Genomic DNA, 14054 nt, shown 5'->3' on the forward strand with positions numbered 1-14054 from the left:
CCCACAGACCTAGGAACTCCTACCTAGTAGAAAGTGAGGCATTTTTTGAAGGCTTTGGAAATATGTACCCTTCCCAGCTCCTGTTTTCCTCACTTCTCATACCCCCGGGCTTTGGGACACATCCTGGCCAAGCCAAGGGTACCTATGGTATGCTCAAGGCTTTGGGTTACAGTCCCTTCAGAGATAAGTGCAGAGAAGCTGGTTGTTGTTGAGAATTTTCGTTGTAGAGAATTTAGTCAGCAAAGGTGTCTGGAATGTCCCCTGTGAGAATCATTCTTCATGACAGTGCCTACCCCCATGCCTGTACATGCAGGGGGCTGGCAGATGTGGCGTGAAGATCAGTACGATACCTGACTGGACCTTGCTTGCCTTGTAGATGGAGAAGGGCAGAGATGAACTCACTCAAGTCTACAAAATACTAAAACTCTGTAGTTCTACCAAAATTCTATTCATATTTCTTTACCAACAACCAACCAACCAACCAAACAACCAACCAACCACCAAACAAACAAAGACTTGACCTTTAGTTAAGCAACCACAAAAGTATAGAGCTGAGAGAAAGAGGGCAGGATGGTATATTAAGTTCACATCCCCTACTGTGCCCAGACTACACGTTTTTTTTATTTGCTAAATGTTTATTTACTAATTAACAACAATGAAACTGGCCTTTGGCTCAATGTTACTTTTATCTTCTGTTGGCTGAATGTATCACATTAAATTAAGACTCTCATTACAAGATCTTCTGAAGGTTCCCTAAATTCATGATGGGATTTTGTTTCAATATTTTTTTGTTACTATTCCCTGCTCCAACCCCATCCCACACTTGGCTCATACAGTGGGAGGAAGGCAGTCTTCATCTTTATAAATTGCTACTAACTTCTCTACAAATTAAAACTATTTCAGTTTCAAAAATGGCACCTGACATTAATACTTATAATTCATTCATTTGATTTTCAGTTGAGTTCTTAGTAGTTAACTTTCTTGCTTTCACAATGGTCTTCCCCTCTGAACACCCTCTCCAGCTTTTTTGGCCACCACTAAAAGTCTGTCTTCCCTCCCCTGCCCGAGTTCCCTCCTCTTCTCCTAGAGTCTGAATAATCAGCTTTTAGTTGCAGCTGGACCAGCACCTGGCCTTACATTCCACCACATCCTTCTGCCAGCAAAGGGAGTTTTGAGAAGAGGAAAAAGTTACAAGTACTTAGACTAGTGTTTTCAATTTCAGAAACACTCAAGGTTGCAAGTGAAATTCTGAAACAATCTGGATGGTTGTAAAAATGTTTTCTAAAGGGGGAAGGAGAACCTCTTTGTAGAAAAATCACTCCCACCAATTATAAATGTCTCTATCCGGGAATCAAGAGACTGGGACTATTCTTGGAGTTTGAGTCCATGGAGTTTTGAGAATTCTAAAGCTAAATTCTCTAAAATGGATGTTTGTCATAAACACAATAGTCATAAAATCTTAGGAAGCAAGATATGTCTTGGATATAATCAATCCTCCCCACTCTTCTCAAAATATTTCTTTTTCTCTAATTTCAAATAAACAGGAACTCATTGTAGTTCATTTGGAAAGCACGGGAAAGTATAAATGAGGAAAACAAAATCCATCTTTAACCACACCACCCAGAAAAAAAAATTATTGAAAATACTAATGTTCTCTCTCCTATCTCTCTCTTTCTACCAGTTTCACACTGTATAGAGTATTTTGCACTCTTTTTTTATTTTTAGAAAACATATTATAAGACATTTCCATGTCATTAAGTTTTAAGGAAACAGTTTCATAGCAACTTTATGGATTTTGCAGAGTTTATGTAAGTCAACTCATATTGTTCAGAGTTTATAATATTTTCTATTTTTCGCTACAATAAATAAATGTTTGATGTGTCCTTGTCAAATTCACACACAATTTGGTAAATATAGCATCTTGTAAACATCTCTGATTATTTCTTTGGGGTCAATTTCTATTACTGGAGAAAGTGGGTCAAAGAATATGAACATTCACAGTGTTTTGGATATAAAATCACCAAAGACTGCATCCAAAATTCCCACTACTACCATGAGTACTCAGTTTTGAGTAAGATAATTTAAAAATATTTTATACATTTGTCAAGTAAATCCACCTCTCATTAGACAAATTTAATTTGTGAAGCATTTTAAAGTCACAGATTAAGAAACAAAACAAAATCAAATAAAATAAAGAAGGACATTGATGCCCAGCCAAAGGAATGATTTGTGGAGATTATTTCAGAGACTGGATAGATGTCCTGTTTGCCCTCTAAGGTTGTGAGGATTTCAAAACGTAGGAAACCGAAGCACAGAAATGTAAAATAATTTGCCCAGGACATAGCCATTAAGTAGTGGAGATGGGATTCAAATCACATTATTCTAACACCAGAGTCTAAAATCTTACACTGATCCAGGGACAAAGTATACTTAATATCTCATCAAATCTAAAGTTTCCAGAATGTTCTTTGTGATGAGTTTATTGTTCAGAAGTTGCCTTTTGTAGGTTTTAAGTTTTTAACCGGCAAGTGAGAATAATCTCAGATTATTTCTGAGGGGAAACTTTATCTTTCAAAAGGTGACATCCTCAACTATTGAGAAGCACACTCATACATCTTATTTCTAGAATATGCCAGAGATAGAAGTGAAATAACTTGTTGGAGGTCACCCCGCTTGTAGGTGGGACTAGAATGCAGGCTGTGGGGATATTTGACTTCTGCCTGTGTGTTTCCTCAGACCTGGCAGCAAATAATCCCCTATGGCCAGGGGAGACAGGCCAGCTTGATTAAGACCCATAGTGCCTTAAAGTTTCCTGGGGTTTAGTGTCCAGTACCTGGGGAGCTCCATCCCCAGTGGGAGGCTGAAGGAGAAGTGACACAGCCGGTTAGTGGGACACCTGCGGGGGAAAGCAGCATGAGTAGCTCAGCACCCTCAAAGAGCATCTTCTCCCAGGGAAAGACCTTCCAGTCTGCCAGCCACTTTCAAGCGGGAAGACCACAGGAGGGTGGGTAGAGGGCAAAGCCTGGGGCCTCTCACTGCCTGCCTTCTGGGGAGGGGATTCCTGCATTGAATGGAAGGCTGGTCCAGATAACCTCTGGGGCCCTTCCAACTCCAAATGTCTCTGATTTGTATGTCTTGGGGGAAAGAAGTGAGTAGTCATGGGATTGGAATAGTTGATTTAGGGTCCCGCCCCAGTCGCCGGCCTATCCTCATCTTGGACAAATAATTTAACCTGTCAGTACAAGGCACAATGCCTGGCGCAGAGGAAAGCTTTGTAAATGTTTGCTGAATGAATGAATGAATGAGTGAAAGAATGGGTGGATGGATTTAAGTCTCCCAAGTAATATCTGTAAAAATTGGAATCTTACAGAGCCTTTATGGTTGGTGTGGAGTTCAAATGTGACAATGTAAAGTATATTGAACTTAAGAAAAAAATTGTAATCCTCCAGGCACAAAAGGACTCTAATTCATCCTTACATTCACAATAGGTAGAATCATGATTTATCAGCGTCGGTAAGCGTTCTACGTAGTGGTGAGTTTTGAGTCCACACAAAACTGTTTCATTAATACCCCCCTATCCCCCGCGCCGCCAATGGGGCAGATCAGCGCCACCCAGGGCCGGGTGGGGCGCGCCAGCCCCTGTCCCTCCCTCCTCCCTCGCCCCGGATAAATGCCGAGGTCTAATGGATTGTTCATGCTGCTGTCCAGATTAGATAGCGAGCCCCTCCGTTATCGCGGCTGGAGCAAACCCGAGCGGCCACCATGCTGAGAGCTTTCTAAGGCAGCCCGCGTGAAGACTGGGGAGTCTAGAGGGCAAGAGGAGATTGCTGCTGACAAATCCAGGGGCCCCAGGCTGCTTCCGCTTAGCTCATCTTTGCAGGACTTGCCCGGAACCCTAAATCTTCTCCCCCCCACTCCCATAGCATTTAACGAAGCAGGTGTCAGATGTGATAGGTAGCTACTATCGGCTGAATTCTAGGGAGTGGTTCTAAGGCAGGACCTGGTAGATTCTGCTTGTCAACCTTCCAAAAGCTAGGAACACTTTGAGACCCCTCTCTGCCCCCAATAGCAGACAGATGCTTTTGCACAAACAGGGGCGACTACATCCGACCAGTAGGGCAGTACTTTCCTAGTTTTTGTTGTTTTAGAATCATTGCAGAGGAAACGTAGCTGACTTTCTGACCTTCGTTTGAATTCCCCATGGTCAAGTTTTTGCCTGTTAATGATCGTATTTCTCAAAGGAAAGTTTCTTTAAAGTTTTCTGCAAGTTTCTTAAAGAAACAAACCATAACAAGTGTTTTTTCTTATGAGTTTTTTTTTGTCTCCAGTCATTTTTTGAAAGCAAAAAGGATCTACTAGCTGTCAGCACTATTACAGAAAATGAAATGTCGTGTATGCTCTAACAACAAATTCTACATAAAACAAATAAATGCCCTAAATCATTATTTATCTACAAGGAGAGACTAATTGTTCTATTGTTATTATGATAGAACTACTGTGGTATAATAGAAAACAAATCAAATCTTAGCTGGTGAACAAGGAAAAGTTATCTGTTTATATCCTACCAATTTCCTGTTAAATCTTTGGAGTTAGTGGAAAGCCATAATAAATGGTGTGGCAGGACAAATCATCTGACTCAGTATTAAAAATTTCCACAATATTAAAAAATAAACCCTCTGCATCCTGATTTTGAGTGACTCAGTCTTGTTAGACATATACCTAGCTGTTGGAAAATGATTTTGTAGTGCGCTACTTATTTAGAGGTGAAAAGTTAAGAAATTCCTTATGGGCAAATAAAACAGCTACTGCGTAGTTTAATATCCAGAAATTAAAATAATTGGCTAACAGGAAGGCTTCTGAGTCATCCAACAAGACGTCTTTATCAGGTCACTTCTGCATGCAAGCAGCACACCGGAATTACTAGCAACGAAATTATTATGAGAGGTGAGGGTCTTGGTTTGGGATGAGAAAAGACCAAAACAGGCTCGGGAAATTTTAATGGCGGAGTGTGGTTCTGGGCGCATCCTGCAGTCACTAAAACGAGCCGGGGCTGCAGTCGTCCAAGAACCGGGGTACAAGAGAAAGGCATACAGGTAGAAAGGAGAGCAAATTCTATAGATAAGGCACAAAGTAACGGGGAGAAGTTTTGAATAAGCAAGAAAAGGAACCTCTGGAACTAGAGAGGAGACTGAGAGGAATTAGAGAGGAGACCGAGAAACGGGGTTGGAGTGAGCGAGAGAGAAAGGAAAGGAGAAAACAAGGAAGTTAAGACACTAAACGAATAATAACAATAATAACAACAAATCCTAAGAACGGCGGGTAGGGTGGATGAGGGAGAAACAGCACATCTCAGCATCTCGCCCAACGCCGACCCCCCACGAACACCGCACCCCCAACTTGGACACTGCCCCCCTGGTGTGGGCATCTGCGCAGGGATTGCAGCTACTGCCCCCGCGTTTAGCAACGAGCGATATTGGAAGGGTCTGCCAGGAAATCTTCCAAGACCAGGAGGAAGCGTGCTGGGGAATCGCCGCGTTTGGGGCGCGGGCCGAGAAGTGATTACAGGACAGTGCCCTTCCCCCAGAACGCCAGCGTGCCCAGGCCTGGGAATCCAGTTGCTCCTCCACAAGCCCAAGTCCAGAAGCTGCGCGAAATCTCTACCTCCAGCCCCCACGCCAGCCAGGGACCAACTGTGCACGAAACACGAAGGCTCTTCGAACCCGGCTGAGGGAGACTCCCTGAACCCGGTGTCCACGGCCACTAAGCCTGAGAGCCTGGGGCGCCATCCATGTCCCTCAGTCCTCCAAACCCGACCCAAGAAAGGATTGATACAGTGCCTTTCGGACAGGAGTCTGGGGTTCGTTGCGACCCTCGACACGGGGTGGGTGGAGGATGTCTCTCCGCACTGAAACACTGAGATGCAGAGCAGCCCGATTGGGAGGTGGTGTGTGTGTGTAAGGATAACCGTTTTGATGAAACTCCTGTCATTCTTGGCTTGTTTAGGGACCTCACATGGGCGGGCGACTGGAAAGACACTAGGGGGCCCGGGCATAGCCACGCGGCTGGCTGCCCACATCGTGGGGGCAGGGCTTTGGGGAGAGCAGGTCCAGGGTCCCGGTAGCTCCTTACACGTGGAGAGGGGCGCGCAGAGCCTTGCCCACCTTCACTTCGGTGCTCGGGACGTGGTGCTCCCGACATCCCGCCGGCTCTGAGCTCCCCAAAGGGATCTCCCATGCAGAGAGCTACTCGGGGCCGTATTATCACCAGCGCCAGGCCCAGGCCCAAGGTCACAAGGTGGACGGCGGCCCGGACCCTACTGCTTGTGGCCTGGGCTTTCTCACCCACCATCCCTGCACTCGGGATGCTGAGTCTCGCCCGGTTACTGAAGCGGGAGACACGACCCTGGAGACCGCGAACGAACGCGAAAGCTATCCGAGGTGATCGAGCTGGCCCAGGTGGAGCCATAATGGTGAAATGCGTTCAAACCAATCCAGCCTTGGCCTCGCCGAGAGTAGAGATGATGAGAGGGAGCTCTCTGGGTTCATGGGCCCAGTGCGGGGGTGGGGGGTACGGCACAGAACCCGAGGGGTCTGGTTGTTTATTTGCAAAGATCGGCTGGTTATCCCGTGCGTGGTCCGGCACTTTCGGGGCCATCCTCCGAGCCCCCAGTTGCTGAAGGAGCCCTCCCCCCCCACCTTATCCCCCCACTGGGCCACCCGGCTTTGCACTGACAGCTCCGCTGGAGGGACAGGACATTCGAGACATAAATCGGCCCCAAAGCATCATATGCGACAGCAGCGTGGGTTCAGGCTCCCATTGCCCAGTGTTTCGAGCCGCCTGCGTGCTTCTGATGGGGTTCTGTCTTGGGGAGATCGCTGATGAGCAGTCATTTAGCAACTAGTTTGAGCCCCGTTGCAGGAAACTCCGGCCATAGAACTTTGGGTAGAGTAACCTCCAATCTTTCTTTCTTCCCGTCATGCGAGGACTGGGAGAAACAATATCCCGATGGCAAAGGAATTTGTAAACTTTTAAGCATCATACAAAAGGGAATAAAATTGATTACTGCTTATTAACACTACCATCCTTGTCCTAATTTTACTTATTTTGGGACAATTCTCTGCCTCTTTGAGGGACCCCTGAAACTTTATTGAGTGTTCCCATTATTTGGGAGTCTCCACCTTCCTCCTCCGCCCCTTAAAAAAATATTACTTTTCACGTCCTTCTCCAAACTCTCGAAGAGTTAGGACTATTCGCCCAGGATCCAGGTCAATGAGGCCTCCTGGGACATTTTTAAGGTCACCGTTACTCCCGCTGGGCCGCGCCGCGGGGACCCCACGCAGCCCGCCAGCACGACTCGCTCTCCCGGGCTGTCCTCCCGGCACCGCCGCCCTGGGCTGTGGCCCTAGGCTACCGCCCCCGCGCCGGAGGCTGACGCCCGGATTTGATCCCAGGTCTTTTTCATTTCGCCGACAGCCTTAAGACTGCTCTCTTCTCTTCCCTCCCCTGTCCTTTCCGACCCTCCACCGGAGCTTGACGCCGCCAGGTTTATTGACGTTAGATCGGCTTTGGGACTTTATCAGAATCGGCCTGGCGTCCCGCAGCGCACGGGCCCCCTCCCACTAGTGGCAGGCGGCGGGAGACCCTTTTATGCTTTTCTAGAAACCTCTCCTTCTCGCCCCCTCCAGACTCCACTCTGAGAACATTCGGAAAAATCTCCAGAATTCGTATGATCGCGGACAACCGAGGCAGGGCCTTCCCTGTGTTGCCGCTTTATCTAGATAATGCAGGTGAAAGTGTCTCCCTCCCCCCAGTTATTCGGATAATACTCTCAACTCTCCACTTGGTGCTGGTGTTTAGACAGTGGGAGATTGATCGCTTGAATTTCTTCAGTCTCTGTGTTGCCCCAGCCCCAAACTCCCTCCTCTCTCCTGTCCCCAGCCCTAAAACGTCTCTGGCCTCACACACGCAAACTATAATTTTCCATCCTATAAATCACTTGGCAAATATAACAAGGCATTAGAAAGTAATTTGAAATGGATATTTTATTGGGTTTGAGAAGTAGAACCGGGATAAAGAGCAATTTATTAACATTTCCTCAACACTAACCACACAAAACTGTCTTTAAGATTTCCTCCACCCCACTGAACTCAAACTGCAAAATCACCTTCAGAGACAAACGTTTTAGGAGAAAGAGGAAATGTCTATTTGGCTAAAAATGAACTCTAATGCATTCTGTTAAAGTTCATAAAGTGAGACTTTCAAATATCCTTTTACTCTAGGCCAATTTATCCAAATACGTCTAGCAGAAACAAAACACTTACTACCACCACCACCACTGCTACTAACAAAAAACCAAACCCATTTTGTGATGGTTAATCATGGGCTTCTAGCAGCCTTCTAGAGCAAGGTTTTCCTGCCAGTCAGAGTGGCACTTCCCTGATTTTACCCAGCGAAAAACCTTTCAATTTCCCTTAATTTTGGAGAACATGCTGAGGAGTGAGACTATCAGCGCTGGGGGAAAATGAGGCGGGGGAAGGAAACCAGAGTTGGGCAGGGGAAAGATAAGTAAAGCAGATGAGTCTAAGTTTTGAGACAGCTTTTGAATTCACCCGACTGGGAGCTGGCTGGGCGGAGGGAGAGGGAACAGTACCAGGAGGAATCGTTTTCCATTCTCTGCTTTGCAGAGCTAATATTTGTTGTAGGTGCACAGACGCGAAGAGACGTTGCATTAAATCCTACCCAATTCCAGAAGAGCAGTTGCTTCGTCTTTCTAAGGCTACAGAGTGACAAGATGCCACTGACTATTTTCAACCTTTGGTAATGTGGAGGGAGCTCAGACAACCAGGCTGGTTTCAAACTCTCCCAGAGCCTTCGTTAGGCAAGACTTCGCGCTGAACTCAGGGTCTCCTTATTCTCCACCCTCAAATTTTCCCTCTGTCTTTACCTTTGTTTTTCATTTTCTTTTGGACTCAGCTTTTTTTTTTTCTCAGTTACAAACAAGATACAAAGCTCATTAGCTCAAACTCTGGAGTTACAGGTAGCGGAGGTACTTTTGATTTGCATGCAAAAGCATAAATGTAACCAAGCTCTTCAAAGCACACCGTGGGCTGGGGAAGAAAATTACAATCACCCGGGTACCTCTGCAGGACTCACTTCCACCCCTCCTTTCCATCACAGCTCTTGATCCAGAATAAATGGAAAAATTAAACCCTGTACCAAGTCTGGCTAACTAGGCAAAGAAAAGTATCAGATCCTGAAGGTCTTGAGTCCTACTCATTAACTCACCAGTGAAGTCAACAGGAATCACCAGTGAGACTTTCTGCCTTGAAAACACACCAGGCAGGTCTGACATGGGTCAGGAAGGGTTCCCCTAACCTTTCCAAGGGGTTCTCAAGACAGCACCAGCCGCGGAGACCCTAGGGGAAAGCCATGCTAACTGGCTGTGTGGGAGGGGAAAAGGGAAGAGGGTCTAGAGCACCCAGCCAAACCCGTTTGATTTTTTTGTGTCGTGTGTATTTATTTATTTTTTCTTGAGAGACTAACCACCTCATTGATTTCTGATTGTTGGGGTGGGAAGCAGAACCGGGAAGTAGAGAAACTAAAATGCCATCCATTGTAAGAAACAGAAAGAGAGAAAAGGAACCAGAGAGAGAAACTGGGAAAGGAAGCCTTGCCTCTGTGGCTTGGCCTGCAAAGAATCTCATCCTTTCTTCCTGTCCCCAAAGGTCTGAGGGCTTCCTGCACGTCCTCAGTCACACACTGGCCAGTCCTTTCCCTCCCCTCTTTCCTCTGCCTCATCTCTCCCCACAGTTTGATATCCAGCACACTCCCCACCAAGCTTCTGTTTCTCCAGCCCTGCTGTTCCTGGCCCTCCTGGCCTTCCTCCCGGCTCCCTCGTGCATCTCCCTCTCTGCTCTGACAGAGGGGGTCACAGGAGGGGCTGGAGGGGACTCACCCACAGTGGGAACCGTGGCTCTGTGGCTCCTCTCGGCCTGGTGCGAGGCGCACTCGGGGAGAAGTCTCAGTCCCTTAGTCCTGGGGATTCCAGGCTGTTCTCAGCCGGGTGGGAGGGAGGTGGTGTGATCTGCGTCTCCCAGTTCCCTCAGAGCTCCCAGCTTTTCCCTCAGAATTAGATAACAGAAAAAATAGATAAGAGAAGTGGTTCATTAATTCAGCAAGCCTTTTCTTTTTTTTTTTTTTTTTTTTGGTATGTGTACGTACAAGTGGAAGGAAACTCTGCTAGAGAATAAAGCCCTGGTTAAATATATATATTTAAATGTCAGTGTTCACAGGGTTCCGGAGATGCTTCCGAAAGGTCACTCAGAAGGATCCAAGAATGACCGGAAATAAAACTAAGGAATCAGCAGTGGTGGGGAGAAATGCTGATTTCACAGCGTGTGGCTTCCCCACTCCAAGTCTCTCTTAGATGCTGGTCCTGCCTTTAGGGTGAGCGGGGAGGGCTGCTTTGTGGTATTTGCTTAGGTCACGTGATCATCCTCTGAAGGTACAGATAGTAATGACAGCAGTCCAACTCTTCCTGGTATAATAATGCAAAACAACAGATTTTGAAAGCACTTGCTCATGTGGTATGTCCTGGGCTCCTCACAACAGGAGCAGATAGGCAGATTACCTAATAATAAGAGATAATTGAGACAATTGAGCTCAGAGAGGTTAAGAACATGCCTTTGGAGGACACAGCAAGGAAGGGCTCCCATACTGGATTCCAGATCAATTGATTCCTGATCTAGCAATAACGAAATCAATGGGTTCTTGGAATTGGAAGAGACCTTGGAATTCCAATCTCTGGCCCAAAGCAGGAATTCCCTGTGAGGTGATTATTTGTACTCTATTTGAATACTCCTGGTGATGGGGAGCTCATTGCTCTACATTGCATGAATGTGCAGCTTTACTCGCCACCACACTTTCCTGTCCCCCTTCCCCAAATGACCTAGGATTGCAGGTTTGTGACAGGCACACAGAAAGAAACAGAGTGGCAGCCAGGGCCTGATTTGAGGCTCCAGGCAAGCCAGATGTCTCTTGACAGGCCTGCTGCAGAATTCTCTTCTCTCATGCCTCACATTACTTAGGGTAAGTCTCGCCCATGAAGTCAATGTTTCCCAAAGGCAATTCTTAAAAAATAATAAGAATAAACATAATGCCTTTATATTTTAACATATTTCCCACATCCCAGTGTCCTGGAATATTTACAACAATCTCTTTAAGGCAAGAAGAGAATGTACAAGTTTACTCCTCATTTCCAAATATAGACCAGGAAACTGAAACTGAAAAGGTAAGTAAACTGCCAGAAATCAAAGAGCAGAAGTGTGGTGGAAAAGAAACTAGAGAGATGAAGGCCTGGGAAAAAAGGGAAAACATAAGGGGAAAATGAATATTTTCTCTTCCAAGAATTCTTAGTTATGAATATTTTTCGAAGTGATGAATAAGGTGTCTATTATTATTATCTGTCTTTACGCTCTTTCCCTGCCAGATAACCTGTAGAAACTATGCCACAGGCAGATTTTAGTGTTAAACTCCCTGTAGTGTCAGATCATTAAAATTCCTCAAGAGTGAGCTGAACAGTGTAAGACATAAATGCAGAAGCATGGGCCGTGCCTTCTTTTTCCAGGAGGGTCTGTTATTTTCACCAGAGAATATCCCTGTTCTCATGTCTCTTCCCTTTATGGAGTTTTAAAAAATCATGATGGTAAAATAAAATTTAACACCTAGTGGCATTAAGCACATTCACATTGTTGTTCAACCATCACCACCATCCATCTGCAGAAGTTTTTCATCTTTCCAAACTGAAACTCTGTACCCAGTAAACACTAACTCCCATTCTCTCCTCCCCTCAGCTCCTGGCCACCACCATTCTATTTTCTGTCTATGAATTTGACTGCTCTAAGAGGAATCCTACATAATTTGGGACCGGCTGATTTCATTTAGCATAATGTCCTCAAGGTTCAGCTGTGTTGTAGCATGTGTCAGAATTTCCTTCCTCTTTAAGGTTGAATAATATTTCATTGTATGAATATGTTGATGTATTTTGTTGATCCGTTCATCTGTGGTGGACATTTTGGCTATTGTGAATAATGCTGCTGAACATGGGTGTATATACATCTGTTGTTGTTCCTGCTTTCAATTCTTTTGAGTATACACCCAGAAGTGGGATTGCTGGATGATATGGATGAGTCTATGTTTAAATTTCTGAGGAACTGCCGTACTGTTTTCCACCCCTTATGGAGTTCTGATCTAAATTTTGGAGAGGAGGTGTCTCCATCCTCCTAAGTAGCAAAGAGCTGGGAGCAGCAACATCCACTTATCCCAGTTGGGGTTCTATCCAGGGGCGGATTGCCTTGCTTGCTTGGAAGTTTTATAAAAGAGAATGACTTAGCAATAGGGAAGAAGGTGGAACATGAGGTTCTCTTCAGTATTAGATCGGAGCAGAGAGAACACTCACTTCTTTATTAAAAGATTAGGAGGGATAACTGCTGGCATCAAAGTGCAATACCAAGAGCACTTGTGTTTGACACAGTGTGAGGGATATAAATGATAAACGTCTAAGTTTTGCTTTGTCTTGTGCACCTGAAACTAATAAAATTATATTAAAAAAAAAAAAGAGCACTTGTGTTTGAATTCCAGCTCTGACAGCTTCTTGCCTCAGTCTCCTACATGTGACCACAGGAATCTGGGGATCTCATAGCATCACTGTTGGGGCCACCAAACACAAATCAGAGATAGGACATTTTTGTGTTCATAAATTAAGAAAATAAAAGTAATCATGGGAGCATAATGAAACTTCACATATTTTCATTTCACCCTACATTTCTGATTTTTTTTGTGTGTGTGTGAGGTGAAGGGAAACCCATTTTTGTCCCTATGGTTACAAACTTTCTAGAGATTGCAGACATTTTGGGGAACCGGAAACTCCATTGTCCCGAGGCCTAGACTGGGGCTTTATTGATTCAGCCCAGGCCAGTGCAAGCCTTTCTTGGGAGGGATGGCAGCCCTTGGGCCATCACTGCCAGGTGGTGGAGGGTGGGGGGGTTGGATGCACCCAGGGAACCCAGGCGCACTTTGGGCATAGTTAGCAAGGCCACCTGTCAGCTACTTCTTGACGTACTTGTCCAGCAAAGGCCGATTGCAGTAGCATATGCCCCTGTACTTCTCCTCTTCAGTCAGAGGATAAATCCCATGGGTAACAGTGATGCTGAAGATGATGTAACCACTGATAAAACCAGCCAGGACTCTCTAAAAATCAGTCAAAACCCAGGGAGAGGGCTAGAGAGAGACTTTCAGAGGAACGCTTGTTTTAGGTCTGCTCTGCCAATTCCTTAAAAACACACAGCATTTCTATTAGTTCTTATTATCGAAGTGTTACATATTCACTGCTAAAATTAAAAGTACTGTAGAAGGTAGAACATGACAGTCTCCCTCCTCACCTGCCCCTCTTTCCTCACCAGGTAGCTCTTAAATTCTGACCTCCCTTCTGAAGACTGCCTTTTTTCTGGGATGTATAGTATTGAACATGTGATTAAGAGACAGCCTCCAGATATTATATTTCTACATCTTGTATGAACTAATTAATTAATCTCTTTAAGCCTTAATTTTCAAATCTTTTAAATGGGTGTAATCATAATTTTTATCTCATAGGTTGCCTGCTAAAGTTAAATGAGGTGACTATATGGGAATCACTTAATGTGATACCTGGTATATATATATATATATATATACACACACACACACATATATACATATATTTTGTGTATATATATATACACACACACATATACACACATATAATATATAATATATAAAATATGCTATTATATATTATATATGCTATTATTAATATTATTATCTGTAGGCAGGAGAGAAGGCTTGCATTCAGCCCAGTGACCCTGCTCTGGCTTCCTATGACACTTTGAATCAGATAAACTGAATCTCTTCTCTTCTTATGTTCTGACAAACAATTTATATCAAATTCTAAACAGTCAAGCCTTTCTTTGACATTACATGTTTTAAAAGAAAGAAGATGCAATCATTTTCTCATCCCT

The 14054-nt window shown here is 44.8% G+C and overlaps 1 protein-coding gene across 1 annotated transcript in view; it reads right to left on the reverse strand.

The window, feature by feature from the left end:
- The window catches only part of GATA4 (GATA binding protein 4), a 75490-nt gene extending 65386 nt beyond the window's left edge, over positions 1-10104 (reverse strand). Inside the window, exon 1 of the mRNA XM_019733256.3 lies at positions 9956-10104. The gene's annotated coding sequence lies outside the window, so the exon portion shown is untranslated. The remainder of the gene's footprint in view (positions 1-9955) is intronic.
- Positions 10105-14054: the final 3950 nt, after the last annotated feature.

Source organism: Rhinolophus sinicus, chromosome 15 (genome assembly GCF_057876585.1).
Source record: "Rhinolophus sinicus isolate RSI-liver-muscle chromosome 15, RSI-T2T, whole genome shotgun sequence".
Taxonomy (NCBI): Eukaryota; Metazoa; Chordata; class Mammalia; order Chiroptera; family Rhinolophidae; genus Rhinolophus; species Rhinolophus sinicus.